This window comes from Martes martes (genome assembly GCF_963455335.1).
Source record: "Martes martes genome assembly, chromosome: 16".
In the NCBI taxonomy this organism is placed as follows: domain Eukaryota; kingdom Metazoa; phylum Chordata; class Mammalia; order Carnivora; family Mustelidae; genus Martes; species Martes martes.
In genome coordinates this window covers 22,193,814-22,207,680 of record NC_137904.1, presented here as the reverse complement: position 1 = coordinate 22,207,680, position 13,867 = coordinate 22,193,814, and the positions used below count along the sequence as shown (strand labels likewise).

Sequence of the window (13,867 nt, the reverse complement as noted above, 5' to 3'; positions counted from 1 at the left end):
AAATGTAGCCAAATCTGAACCAAAGATCTCTTGTTATATCATATGTGACTTCATTCAGTTGGTTTAGAATTGCATTTTCTAAAAGCTGCATTCAATTTCAACTGCCAACTGTTTGGTATAGCTGAATTAGACAGCTCATTCTTCTCACCTATTGTTTCTTTGTACAAAGATATATTTAAACCCATGAATACATTCAATGTCCTCAGATTCTCTATATTTAAAAAAAATCTATAAATTTGTTTTACTTTGCCACATGATTTATATTCTCAATCACTAAAAACAGCAATGCATTCAGTCTATTATTTTACTATACAAACTCAGATGACCACTTGCAATTATCTGTCCTACCATATAGCAGAACATCCAATAGATTAATATGCTACTAAGCATGGCCCAGTGAATTGATAAGCTCTCAAGGGAAGGAGATTTTTAAAGATTACAGTTGCATTAATCATTCTGTATGGTGCTCCAGGGTCATCACCAAATCATACACAACATACTTTGCTGTGGAGACTGGGAATCCTTGATTTAAAAAATAAAGCTATTATTGAGTAAAAAATTTTAAAAAGAAAGAAAAAAGATGTAGAGAGCCTATGAAATAGGCTATTTGAAATATGAAATATATGAAATAGCCTATGAAGTAGGCCATTTGTTAAAGTTATATTGTCATAAAGCATGTATCTTCCCCACCAAATGTGTGTTCTAAAGAAAATTTGCTTAATAAACAAATATCAACCCTAAATCACTATCATTATAAAAACAATTACTCCATGAGTGCATTTTTTTTTTTTTAAAGATTTTATTTATTTATTTGATAGACAGAGATCACAAGTAGGCAGAGAGTCAGGCAGAGAGAGAGGGAGGAAGCAGGCTCCCTGCTGAGCAGAGAGCCTGATGCAGGGCTCGATCCTAGGACCCTGGGATCATGACTTCAGCCAAAGGCAGAGGCTTAACCCACTGAGCCACCCAGGCGCCCCCATGAGTGCATTCTTATTTGGTGCCAGACATAGGCTAAGAATGCTAAGGTGTTCTTCATTTAATGCTTATTTCTGTGAAAGAAATACTGTTATTATCCTTATTTTACAGATGGGCAAACTGAAGCATAGAACAGTTAAATGACTTATCTAAGTCTAGTACATTGTAGAGCCAGGATTCAAATTCAGGAAGATTATTTTCCAGACCCCACACTCTTAACCACTATAGTGGACTGCTTCATGTTGCTATAGGTATTTGAAGCCTAAGAAGAGAGAAATGAAAATACTATTAGGGCTTCCCCACCATATGGTCTATATTAGAATCACTGGCAGATACTATTTTTATTTGAAACCACAATCACTTTCTCAAACCCCAAAGAATCAATAAACGTCCTTAATAGATTGAGATACATTATGAGATGCTAACATGTGGTATATTTTAATTTCTGCCTGAGATATGCTAAGTAACATAATTGCGAAGAGAGGGCTCTCCCAAGTCGTTGGTGTTTCTATAAAAATATCTGCAGCAATAATTGGAGAATCACTGTTCCAATAAGTGACATTTCTTTCCTTAAACTTCAATAAATATAATTTCATACATTCCCTTATCTGTCTGAAGCAGTAAAGAAGAGGCTGGATTTTCTTTTTCCTTAACTAGGGCAAGGTATGGAGCTGGGAGAGGAAGAATAGGCGAGGGGCAAGGTAACAACTACAAACACAAGTTTTCCAAAGATAGAAGCTTGAGTATCTGGCTACCATGCCTTAGATAGCAATGTCTTACAATAATAACCCTGTAGAAAAAAAAATTGGCTTCTAATTATGAATGGGACCAAAAGGGATTAAGATTTAGAAGTAAATAACATAACTTTCATTTTTTTAGTCGCAAAGATCTTTTGCTCCTCCATCTTTCCCAATTACTCTGTTCCACATTTCCTATCCATTATCCTCTTTGGAAATGATCAACTTCTTCCCTACACACACTTGGTTTTGCTGCTCCTATTGTACTCATTATACTACTTTTATTGCTTATACATGCTTAGTTTATAGCTACCTTTCCCCACTATACCTGTAAATTCTAAGACAAGGATAATGCCTGATATCATCCCACAGTGCTTGAGAAGGTTCTCAGATGAGTTTATCAACTACTAAGGCACACGTAGCAAAATGACACAAATCACAGTGATTCAAACTAAAGCAGGGCAAACATGACACAAGATGAGTTTAAAAAAAAAAGGTGGGGTAAGAAATCAAACAGCACCCAGACAGAGAGACTAACTCTTAAGACCCAGAAGATAACTTAGTCTAGTAATTGGTCTTTGAGTATGACAATCAAAACTTAAATACCAGCTCTGCCACTCCAAACTAGGGGAATCTAGACAGCTCTCTGAAAATCAGTTTCTTCATCTGTTAAAATAGGAACAATAATAATATTCCTTCAAATGGTTGTTGTGTTGCCCATTTAACACTGAACCTAGTGTCTATAGCACAGCAAATACTTAAAACATTAGGTAGCTATTAGGACAGTTATACTTTAAGGTTTCTTGCCCCCATTCATAAATTTTAACAAATTCACTTTAAAGGAAAGCCAAGAGAACATATACACTACATGAAAGGTAAAAGTAACCGTAGATGTTGTAATTCAGAAAAATTATGTTTACTTCTCCAGCCCTATTTTCTGTACTTTGCAAGGCATCAGCACTGTACTGCTTGTGGTTCTCAGTGTACATCTGTCATTTCTAATCCCTGTGCTTTAAATTCATGCTTAAGAATGCTTCCTTCCTGGGTGCCTGGGTGGTTCAGTGGGTTAACTGTCTGCCTTCGGCTCAGGTCATGATCCCAGGGTTCTGGTATGGAGTCCTGCACTGCACTAAGCTCCCTGCTCAGTAGGAAGTTGGCTTCTCCCTCCCTCTGCCCCTCCCCTCTGCTCCTGCACTCCCTCTCGCTAAAGCAAATAAATAAAATCTTAAAAAAAAAAAAAAAAAAAGAATGCTTCCCTCCATCCTGCTACTCGCCCTAACCAACCCTCTGTTTGCTGGCTAACTCCCACTCACTCTTTAAGGCTTAACTAAGAAATCCTTGCTGGCCTCCTCTCTCTTCCTCAAGGCTTATATCATCTGTGATTACTATACTGTACTCTAATTACTTTTTTAATACCTATCTTTTCACTTATACTCTAAAAGCTTCCTGAGGCCAGGGACTAACTGGCTGCTGGATCCCCAATCCTGGCATGAATGAGTAAATAAACAGATATCTCCAGGAGTGGGTATAGCACAGGATTCAAAAAGGTACTAAATCACTTTAAAAAAAAAATTATATCAAACAGCTCCATAAAAACTAGGCTGGAACAGAGTATACTACCATTTGTTTCCAAGCATATTCTCTCCCACTCAATCAGTGAAATATTTCCCATTTTTCAGGAAATCTTAGGAACCATGGGACCCCTCACTACATTTCAGAGCCAAGAACACCTCACCAGACTTTCTCTCGACAAATAGGAAAAGGAAGGGCACTGTGAACAGCAGCTGTGCTGCTCAAGCTGGGCGAGAAAATGCAGGGCAGTTTGTAAACGTATCTGAAAAGGACTCAGTGCTGAGAACCAGAGGAAGAGAATGCATGGGGCTACCTGGACAAAATAGCATTCATTAAATATTTGCTGATTAACAAGAATCTTTGGGTCTCTCCCATGTACACTTGACCTCTAGCAGATTTCAGAGTGGATAACAGGTTATATCAATAATCACACGGAGGCGGGGATGCCTGGGTGGCTCTGTCTGTTAAATGGCTACCTTCAGCTTGGGTCATGATCCCAGTAGAGTCTGCATCAGGCTCCTTGCTCAGCAGGGAGCCTGCTTCTTCCTCTGCCTGCCACTCTGCCTGCTTGTGCGCGCTCTCTCTCTGACAATAAATTTTTTTAAAAAATAAATTTAAGGGGCGCCTGTGTGGCTCAGCGTGTTAAGCCTCTGCCTTCGGCTCAGGTCATGATCCCAGGGTCCTGGGATCGAGCCTCGCATCAGGCTCTCTGCTCAGCTGGGAGCCTGCTTCCTCCTCTCTCTCTGCCTGCCTCTCTGCCTACTTGTGATCTCTGACTGTCAAATAAATAAATAAAATCTTAAAAGAAAGAAAGAAAGAAAGAAAGATCAAAATGATCAAATTTAAAAAATAAATAAATAAATTTTAAAAATCACTTTAAAAAGAAAGTCACGTGGGGTTTTTAAAATTAGAAAGAGTTTCCTTACTATAGTTAAGTTTCTTGAATGAATGAACAAATTAGTGAAAACCACGGACATGTGAATGCCTACAATGGGCCTGGCAATGTGTAGCCAGCAAAACAGCAGACATTTAATGGAAAACAATAAAGCCTCAAGTTGCTGGTATCAGCGATGCTATTTAATGGTGCTATATAGGAAGGCAGCATGGGTCCTGCATAGTGCCTTTTTCATGGCATAATCTAGAATCTGCTCCCTTTCTTTTTTCTTAAGATTTATTTACTTATTTGATGGGGGTAGGGGCAGAGAGAGAGGGAGAGAGAGAATCTCAGACTCCCGGCTGAGCCGGATTTGGGGGAGAAGGGTTCATCTCAGGATCCTGAGATCATGACCTGAGCGGAAATCAAGAGTCTGTAGCTTAACCCACTGAGCCATGCAGGCACCCCTGCTCCCTCTCACTTAAAGCCAGATAGAAATGACAAGAGACCCGAAGATACCTTTTGATTACCAAAGGACTGCTCTTACTCTGGACTTTCCGAGGCTCTTGAGTCAAATTTTAAAACCTAAGTTAGTTGAAGTTTACTGTCTGTCCATGCAATTAAATGAATACTAAGTAATAATGTGTTAAACTAACTAAACTCCTGTGGGACTAGCAATGGATCTTCTGTGGAACACATTTTAGCTTATGACTCCAATTTAGTATTTCCCATAGGTAGAATTACACACCATTAGAAAAAGAAGCAATTGTTTCATAAAATAAACTGAGAAAAGTTGTTAACTCTTTGGAACAAAGTAAGTTTAATATTTACCTCATAACATGTAGTAAAATTAATTTCAGATGATTGAAGTTAAATATAAAAATAAACTATTAAAAAACTTAAGAAAATATAGGTGAATATATCTCTGTTGATGAAAAACTGAACTAAGTAGAAAAACAATGAAAAAACATACACACACAGCTTTGGAAAGATGGTATTAAATTTTTTTAATGGCATTAAAATCTTTTAAATGTTTATATATCCATGAATAAAACCAAATAAAACAAGATGGCAATTGAAAAACCAAGGCAAATGTCCAACATAACAGAGAAAGGTTAATATTCTTAGTGTATAAAAAATATTTACAAGGGGAACCTGGGTGGCTCAATCAGTTGAGCATCAGACTCTTTGTTCTGGTTCAGGTCATGATAAATCAGGTCATGATAAATCTCTGGCTCAGTCAGTAAAGCATGTAACTCTTGATCTTGGGATCATGAGTTTGAGCCCCACACGGGGTATAGAGATTATTTTAAAAAGTATTTACAAATCAATACGGCAAAAATAGCTATCAATGGAGAAAGTTGAGTTAATCACATGAATGATTTACAAAACAGGGAATATAAAACATGTAGTAGCAAATATTTGAAAAAAATGTTTAAACCTTTGAAAAAAATGTAAATTAAAATGATAAAATACTAGTGGTTAAGAGAAAGGGTTCTGGGGTTAGACACCAGGCCTATAATCTTGGGTAGCTCATTTTACTTCTCTGAGCCTCAATTTTCTTTTCTTTACTTTTTGAAGATTTTATTCATTTATTTATTTATTTATTTGTGTGTGTGTGTGAGAGAGAGAGAGCGTGAGAGAGAGACTGAGCAAGGAGGGGTAATGCTTAACGGACTGAGCCATCCAGGCATCCCTGAGTCTCAATTTTTTTTGTAGAACAGAGATAATAATAATACGTAAACCAAAGGAATGATGTAAAAATTAAATAACATAATGCATGTTAAGTACTCAGCATAGTGCCTGGTACATGATAAGTGTTCAATAAACAGTAGCTCTTACTATAATAAAGAAAATAGATGATGATGATACTCAGGGCTGATGAGGGTGCAGTGGAACAGGTATTTTTATCCACCTGACCTCTGGTATATTGCACAGTTTGTCAATGAAGTTTGAGTCAATCTTTCTAGAGGACAATTTAGCAGTATGTACTACTAAATACTCATACTCTTCAGGCTTCTGGAAACAAAAATGTTTAAAAACAATGGAAGAACTCAAAATGGAAAAGTCTGTTAAATAATACCATATTCATCGATCCATATGTCCAATATTATTGACCTTGGTGATACAAAATTATGAAAACAAACCTAGTCCCTGCTTAAGGGTTAGCTTGGGAGATAAGCAATCAAATAATCAAGTGCACTAAGGAGATAAGAGCCACAATGGGTAAGTACAGGGTTCTATGGTGCGCATAGAAAGAGCACCTACCATAGTCTGAGAGTAGAGTCTTCCCAGAAGAAGAGACATTTAAGCTGGGACCTGAAGGATGAGCAGGAATTAGTCAGGTAAAGAGATGAAGAAAAAGTGTTCCAGGTAAAGGGAACAGCATGTGCAAAAGCCTAGAGATCAAAGGGAGCATGGCATGTCAGCTTGACTGAGCAGTGTGCAAGGCAGGAACTTGGGAAAAGACGAGGATGAAGAGGTAAAGCAAGGTTTGCTCACTAAAAGTCTTGCTAGCAAAACTCTGGAGTGTAGACTTTATTCTAAGGGCAATACAAAAAATTAAAAAGCAATTAGTTCTAATAAATAAGTCAATAATCATATCAAGAGGATACACAAATTGAAAAGAATGAACAAATACCTAAAATGGAAATACAAACTTGTAGTGAAGGGTACACAACTTCGTAAGTTTTACTAAAAATCACTAAATTATGCAATTATTAAAATGGGTTTATATTAGGTTTTGTAGACTATACCTCAAAAAAGCTATCTTTTAAAAAGTTAACAGAAATGTCTAACCATCTAAAAAATGTTCAACTTGTCTAGTAATAAAGTATATATAAGACCAATGAGGTACTATTCTTTATCTTTGAAAGATACTAATGATTAAATATGAAATGAGGATATCCAGTGTTAATAAGGCCAGGAGAATAGTATTCTTACCCTATGCTGGTTGAAATAAATGTTAACTGGAACAACCCTTCTACAAAGTATAAATATGCAAGAGGAGTTTTAAAATTGTTTATACTCTGTGATTCAGTAATTATATTTCTTGAAATCTTAATGTTCCAAAATGTAGTCAGATATTTATGCCCAATGATGTTCACTGCAATGTGATTTATAATAGCAAAAAAAAAAAAAAAAAAGTTGGAAAAAACCCAGATGTTCAACCATAATGGGATGGTTAGGATGAGTTATAAGTGCCCTATGCAGCCATTTAAGTGCTATGGCACAAAGATACATATTTATGATATGTAGTAAACTTTAAAAGAACCAAATATACAAAATTATATAGATAGCAGCATTTCAGCTTTGTAAAATAGATATGCAATTGTAGAGCATATATCTTTCATTCTCTTTTCTGTGCTTTTCTGTATTTTCCAAAATTTCCTACAATGACCATGTATTATTTCTGTAGTGTAAGAAAGTTCTAAAGCTGCCTTCAAAAAATTAAAAAGCATCATTTTTAAGTATTTATACTTCAGACAAATCAACTGCATATTTGTTATGGTTTTTTTTTTCTCTGAGAGAAAGGTGTGGTCATATTTGAATATATATATAAAATACATATATAATTCAATAGTATCTTATTTATCCAGCATCATATATGGAAATGAATTTCCCCAGTTAATTAAAATGTGCATCATAAACCTCAAAACTTTCGTGAAACTTGGATGGATTTCTATCTTAAAATACAATTCACTCAATCCTGACTGCTTAAAAAGAAGACAAAACAAGATGAAGCCATATTATGATTATTCAGGGTGATCATTATGACCACATAATAGTAGCTCTGAGGGACCACCGGGTTTTAGAGAGAGACTGATCCTTACATTAAGTAGTATGTTACCATAACTGCTAAATTTTTCTTATGCCAGCTATTTATAAATCTTCTTCTTCCTCCCTTGCTATAAAACCATCAGCTATCATTTCCCAGAACTGAAAGCAGCCTGTCTTTAGCAGCACCTGCCACACTTTCCATTCCTATATTGCTGTTGATTATCTTCTTAGAGTAAGAAAAATTAAATATCCAAGTTTTAAGAATTATATATAAACTGATAGATAACAGGCTTCAAATAAGGGTATCACCTAAAAATGATCTGCACAGATCTAGATGATTCTGTTCTAGTTAAGGTTACAATATACATTAACTTCAAAGAATATGAGTTCTTGATTATATCTCAAGTCTTGGTTCCTTTACTATATGGGCAGTCAAGTTCTCAGGATCAGAAACTCATATGCTGTTTCACATTATGGAAAGAGATATGGACCAGGAGCCAAGGACCTTAGTTCTAGTGTAGGTTCTTAGGCTAACCAGTTTTGTAACCTTCAGCAAGTCTTTTAACCTTGGTACCTGTCCTGCATAACTCATGAGGCTGCCCTAGAGTTAAATTAGAACACAAACACAAAAACACTCTGAAAAGTACAAAGCACTACAGAAAAGTAAAATATTTCTTTGTTATTTCACTGTGTTTAAAAGACCATGGATCAAAACAGGTATCTATTCAGAAAATTCATAACAGAAGGAAAAAGATAATTCTTAAATTGCCTATTAACTAAGAAACATCTATTATCTTAGAAGAACAATACCTTCCAAAGTTGGCATCTCTGAGTTCTCCTCCCCTATATCCAATCAGTTCCCAGGTCCTTTGTGTCTTCTCCATAAACCCTCACATCTTTCCCTTTCTTTCCATTACCACTTCATATCCCCAGTTTAGGCCTTTATTATCTCACACCTGGGCTACCATAATGGCCTCTGGCTCCACTCATGGCCTCCCTCCACCTCTCTCAAATCCCTATGGCCAATAGCTCCCAGATCAATTTTTTTAAAACAGCACTGTGATCATATCTGCTCAAAAACCTCTTGAGACTCTCTATTACCTTCCCTATCAAGTTCAAACTCCTAAACTCAGCAGTCCCTGTGCAATGCCAGCTTCCTCTTCACCTTTATCTCTTACTACCCTTCCAAAGAGATCCTTCCTCAAACTGGTTTAGTTAAGTCCTTCGGATATGTCTTGTGCTATGTGCTATGCCTATAAGTTTTGGTAATACAACTTCTCTCCACCTGAAATACTCTTTATTTCTTAGGCCTACTCCAGTCTATAAATATTGTACCCATACTTCAAGGCTGAGTTTGAATCTTGTCCACCTACTATATGTACTTCTCTTTGATAACCACAAAGGAAAAGATGGAAGATCCTAAAGTTAAATACATCTTCAACAGCTGAGTGACACTGGGCACATTCCTTAATAGCTCTTTGCCTCAGTTTCTTCATCTGTAATGCAAGGATAATAGCAATTTCCTTTGGACATAATGTGAGGAGTAAATGCCATGTAAAGCATTTGGCATGACACCTAGCACAGATGAAAACCCAAGAAATAAATGTTAGATATTGTTATTATTACTCTTGCCATTAGTGAATTTATCTTAATTTGAATTCAGCAATATTTATGGCCATTACAAACAAACTAAGTGTTCATGTACATACAGTATCATTTCCCCCACTCTCTTTTTCTACCCTCTCATCTCACATTTGTTCTTCTTCCCATCCCTTCCCAAGATTACATGATACCGATACACGGGATTGATGTCTTATACATCTTACTATCTGTAATAATCACTCATACGCAGTAGATGATCAATAGATTTGTTTAATCCCCAGTGAATGAATATTGAAGAGCTGACAGTATTAAAATACCCTACACACCTATAGTGAAAAAGTAAAATAAAATGCTTAAAGTTATTAATTTAAAAAATCTAAATTTCCAGTCTCACAAAATTAAATCTTTCCTTTCATGATTCTCTAGACTTTTTTTTGTTTGTTTTCTCTCTTTTACCTTTAAAACAAACAATTCAACCTATTCATGCAACAAGAGATACAATAGCAAATATATGCAGGTCAGACAGCATACAAATATTGGATCACAAGAACCACAAGACAACTCAGTTGAACATAGCTCTGGATGAAGTGAAATAGGAAGACAACTTAAGGGGAAAGGTAACTGGCTCATCAGCCATACAAACACACACACCCACACCCATATACACACCAGTCCCAGGATTCCTTTACTCCCAGGGCCACATATAAACAGCTGAAATAACCAGGCTACTATAGCAAGTAGCTGTATCAATCAGTTAGCTCAACAACTGAGCTTACCACATGATCAATTTTATTACCTATCTCAAAAGTGGCTATTAACATACCTCAATATTCTAATAACTAAGGTCTGGCTAAGTAAGTCATATCAAGTAGATATGGCCTTACTGTATACTAATCATTCAACTCAAGAAACTTAGTATGATAACTTGATATATGAATGTTATTATCATAACATAAACTATTTTTTAACAATGCCAGGAAAAATGTTACTATAATACTGGCTTCTAGTGTATCTGCATGACTCTAATAATTTTCAGTTGCATTCTCAGCCAAAATCAGGTCTGGTGACCACTATCCTCAAATGGTTTATCAGTAGAGAGAAGTAAGATGGTTTGATGGAATGTTAACTTTCCAAGAACTAGCATAAAATACAACATAAAAATTAGTTTATTAAGTTTCTATCCATATCACACTTGTCTTCAGAAGACCCTAAAACATTTTACCAGCTTTGAAGGACAACTATTCTCAAATCTCAAAATCTTCGGAGTTGGAAAAAGCCTTAGAAGTCCCCCACTGAAGGAATTCCTTATACTAAATTCCAGGCAAAAAGCCCTTCTTTGAATACTTTAAGCAATGGACACTCACTATTTTTTGCAAAGCAGTCCACTTCACTGTTACAAAATTCTTCCTTACAATCATTGGAAATCTGCCTCCCTGAACTTTTACCCAAAGATCATAGTTCTGCTCTCTGGAACAATACAAGTTAATTTCTGAAATATAATCAATTCTAGAATTAGGATATAATTCTCAATTTGGTCACACAAAATGCAGAAGAAAGCTCAGCACACGACAAAATTTTGAAATTCATCAAACTATGTTGAAATCACAAGCCACCATATTTTTGAGATATCAAACCCCATGCCTCAGTGGACATACAAATATTAAGAACAACCTGATGTTTTACAGTGGAAGGTGGTACAGTGTTTACCGAATACCTTTTGGCAACTGAAACTACTAAATCCACCAACACAGTTTTAAAAATTACAATTCTGTAGGAAGTTCAAGACGGTTCTCCAATTGTTCATGTTTTCATTCTATTTCCTTCTAAAACATCTGCGTGTTTTTAAAAGATCCCACCTCGCCCCACGGGTGCAATGTTTTACGTATTTATTTTTAATATTTTTTAAAAATAAATATATTCAAGAATAAAGCCTAAAAGAATGGGGTGTAAAGGAGTGGGGGTGGGGCTAGCTGGGAAGTCGAAGGGGCCAGCAGGAAAGCGCTGGTTACTGGGTATTTTCCTTCTGGAAGCATGCTTCACTGTTAAAGGTATCTGAAGTAAGGAACCCTAAAAACACGACCCAAGAACAAGAACGATCATGAGCAACGAGTGTAAGGCATTAATGTCTGTAAGATGTAAATGAATTGGCACTGGTCATCAAGCAGCGCCAGATGCTTCAGAACCTCTTAGAGGAAAGGTAAGAGGTCCAAGAAGCAGAGACCAAGGCCACCCTCTGCGGGAGGGAAAGAGGGAAGAAATCAAGGAGTAACTACCAGCTCAGCAGTCCAATGAAGCCCGAACAGTACCAGAGCACAAGAAGGACGGCAAGTGACTAGAGGGAAGGCATACACAGCGGAGAGCCTGAAGAAGGGGCTGCAGTGTGCGAATACCGAACGGGTCCAAGAGATGGGTGTGGGAAAAGGGCTGTGGTGTGTGTAAGGGGCAACGCAGGAGTCCCATGGACCTCTCCCTGCAGCAGAGCAACAGAGGGTACAAGGAAGGGGGAGGGTGAAAAGCAAGAATGACTCATTCCCGAAAGGAAGTATTCAAGCCATAGGAAAGCATGCCGCGGGGGGGTTCAGGTCGAGGACTGGGAGAGCCAGGTGCCCCGAGTGATGGGGGCAAACCCCAACGTCCCGTAGTTCCCGTAGCTCGTCTTTAAGATGGGGTGTGTGGGGGTTTCGCGGCAGCCGAGTGCCAAGGCCTGGGAAGCGGCGCGGCGCGTGCGCAGTGGCGCTCGGCGGGACCCGCTGAGGCAAAGCGGAGCCGCAGTGACAGAAGCGAGCTGAGCGGCCGCCGGGTGGGACTCACCGAGGCGCAGGGGCTGGAGGTGGTGCTGGGGGTAGGCGACCGCTGGACCGTGACCAAAGCCATCTAGGCGCTGCTAGGTTGTTCCGGGCAGGGCATTCTTGTCCTGAGTGTGGGGGGCGGGAGGGTGACGGAGCCGGGATGGGGAAAGGGGTATGGGATGGGGGTGAGGGGAACGGGGAGGAGGAGGAGGCCGCGGGAACGGCCGCAGGCTCCGCACCCAACACCGGACTCTCGCCTACTGACGCGCGGAACGGGCGGCGGGCGGGCGGGCGGGCGGTTCGGCAGCAGCGGGGCACAATGAGCGCTCCCAGTGCGCAGGCGCCACCTGTCAGCAACCGCCTCTCCCCTCGGCGCGCGCCGCCGCCTCGCCGTAACCCTTGAGTTGCCGGAAGCCGGCTGGGTGTTTGCGTCTCCGGCCGCCGCCCCTTCCCGGGTTTCCTCCTTTGCCCTGGAATCGCGCGGTTTGCCCGCGTTGAGAGGCAGGGAGGTGGGCTGGGGGGAGGGGCCCCGGGCCGGGGAGAGGGGAGAGCTCTGGAATCCCCACTCCTGAGAGACGACCATTTTATGAGGTGGGGGCGCACAGCTTAACCGATCTTAGTGAAAGGAAACTGAGGTGAAAATCCTGAGGCAAACACGTTGTTTGGTGGAAAAGGGCTCCGACGGCTTTCAAAGGCTTTCTCTGGGCGGGAGTGAGACTTACTGGACTGGAAACCCTCCTGGCGCGACCAGAGACGAGTTTATCCCCTTTTGACCCGGTTCTCGGGGGCTTTTTCTGAGCTTTACCACCCTCTGTCTCAGAGCCCATGTTTTATGATGAGATTTTATGAAAGAAAGAAAGGTTTTTAATTTTACACCCTGGCAAGCTTCAGGGTACCCCTCACGCTTCCTCTATTACCCTGGCCTCTAAGGACTCATTCATTATTCCTAAGGTGGAGAGAGTCTGCATCAGCCCGGGAGGCCGAGAAGGCTGGGCTCACGGAGTTAAAAGGGTCCAACCTGCTGTTTACCTCCCACTTGCTTCCCGCTGGGAAGAAATTCTCTTAAATAGGTTTTGCTCCTTGAGATTTTTTTCTCCTTCGGCTCTAGATTTCATGATTGCATAGACATATGTGAAATGTAGATTATTAAATATTTTAAAGGAATACTTTTCTGAAAAATAAACCGTCAGCAGACTATAAACCAAGAAAGTAATGGAAAATCAAGATTAAGGGTGGGGGGGGGATCTCACTATGCAAATACCACTGATTATTTACACAGAGAAAGAGTTGACAAAGCTATTTCTCAATTGGAGTGGATGTTCTGGAATATACCACCATGCATCTCAAAGCTGTAGAAAACACACACATTAAGGAGTTTGCAGTTATTAAAGCCTCCTCCTCCTGTTGTCACTCAAACTCCCTTGGATCTCATTGCTTTCTTTCAACTGACAGGGCTGTCATGAGCTCTTTCTGGCTGCTGTATGGTTAAGTGCCACTAGAGCCCTCTGTGCTGAGCCTTTGTTCTCTCCCTGGGGCCC

The 13,867-nt window shown here is 39.3% G+C and overlaps 1 protein-coding gene across 1 annotated transcript in view; it reads left to right on the top strand.

Moving 5' to 3' along the window:
* Positions 1-12,139: 12,139 nt before the first annotated feature.
* The window catches only part of EFCAB5 (EF-hand calcium binding domain 5), a gene marked incomplete at its 3' end in the record, with an annotated part of 154,977 nt that continues 153,249 nt past the window's right edge, over positions 12,140-13,867 (top strand). The window contains 1 exon segment of the mRNA XM_080827363.1: positions 12,140-12,382.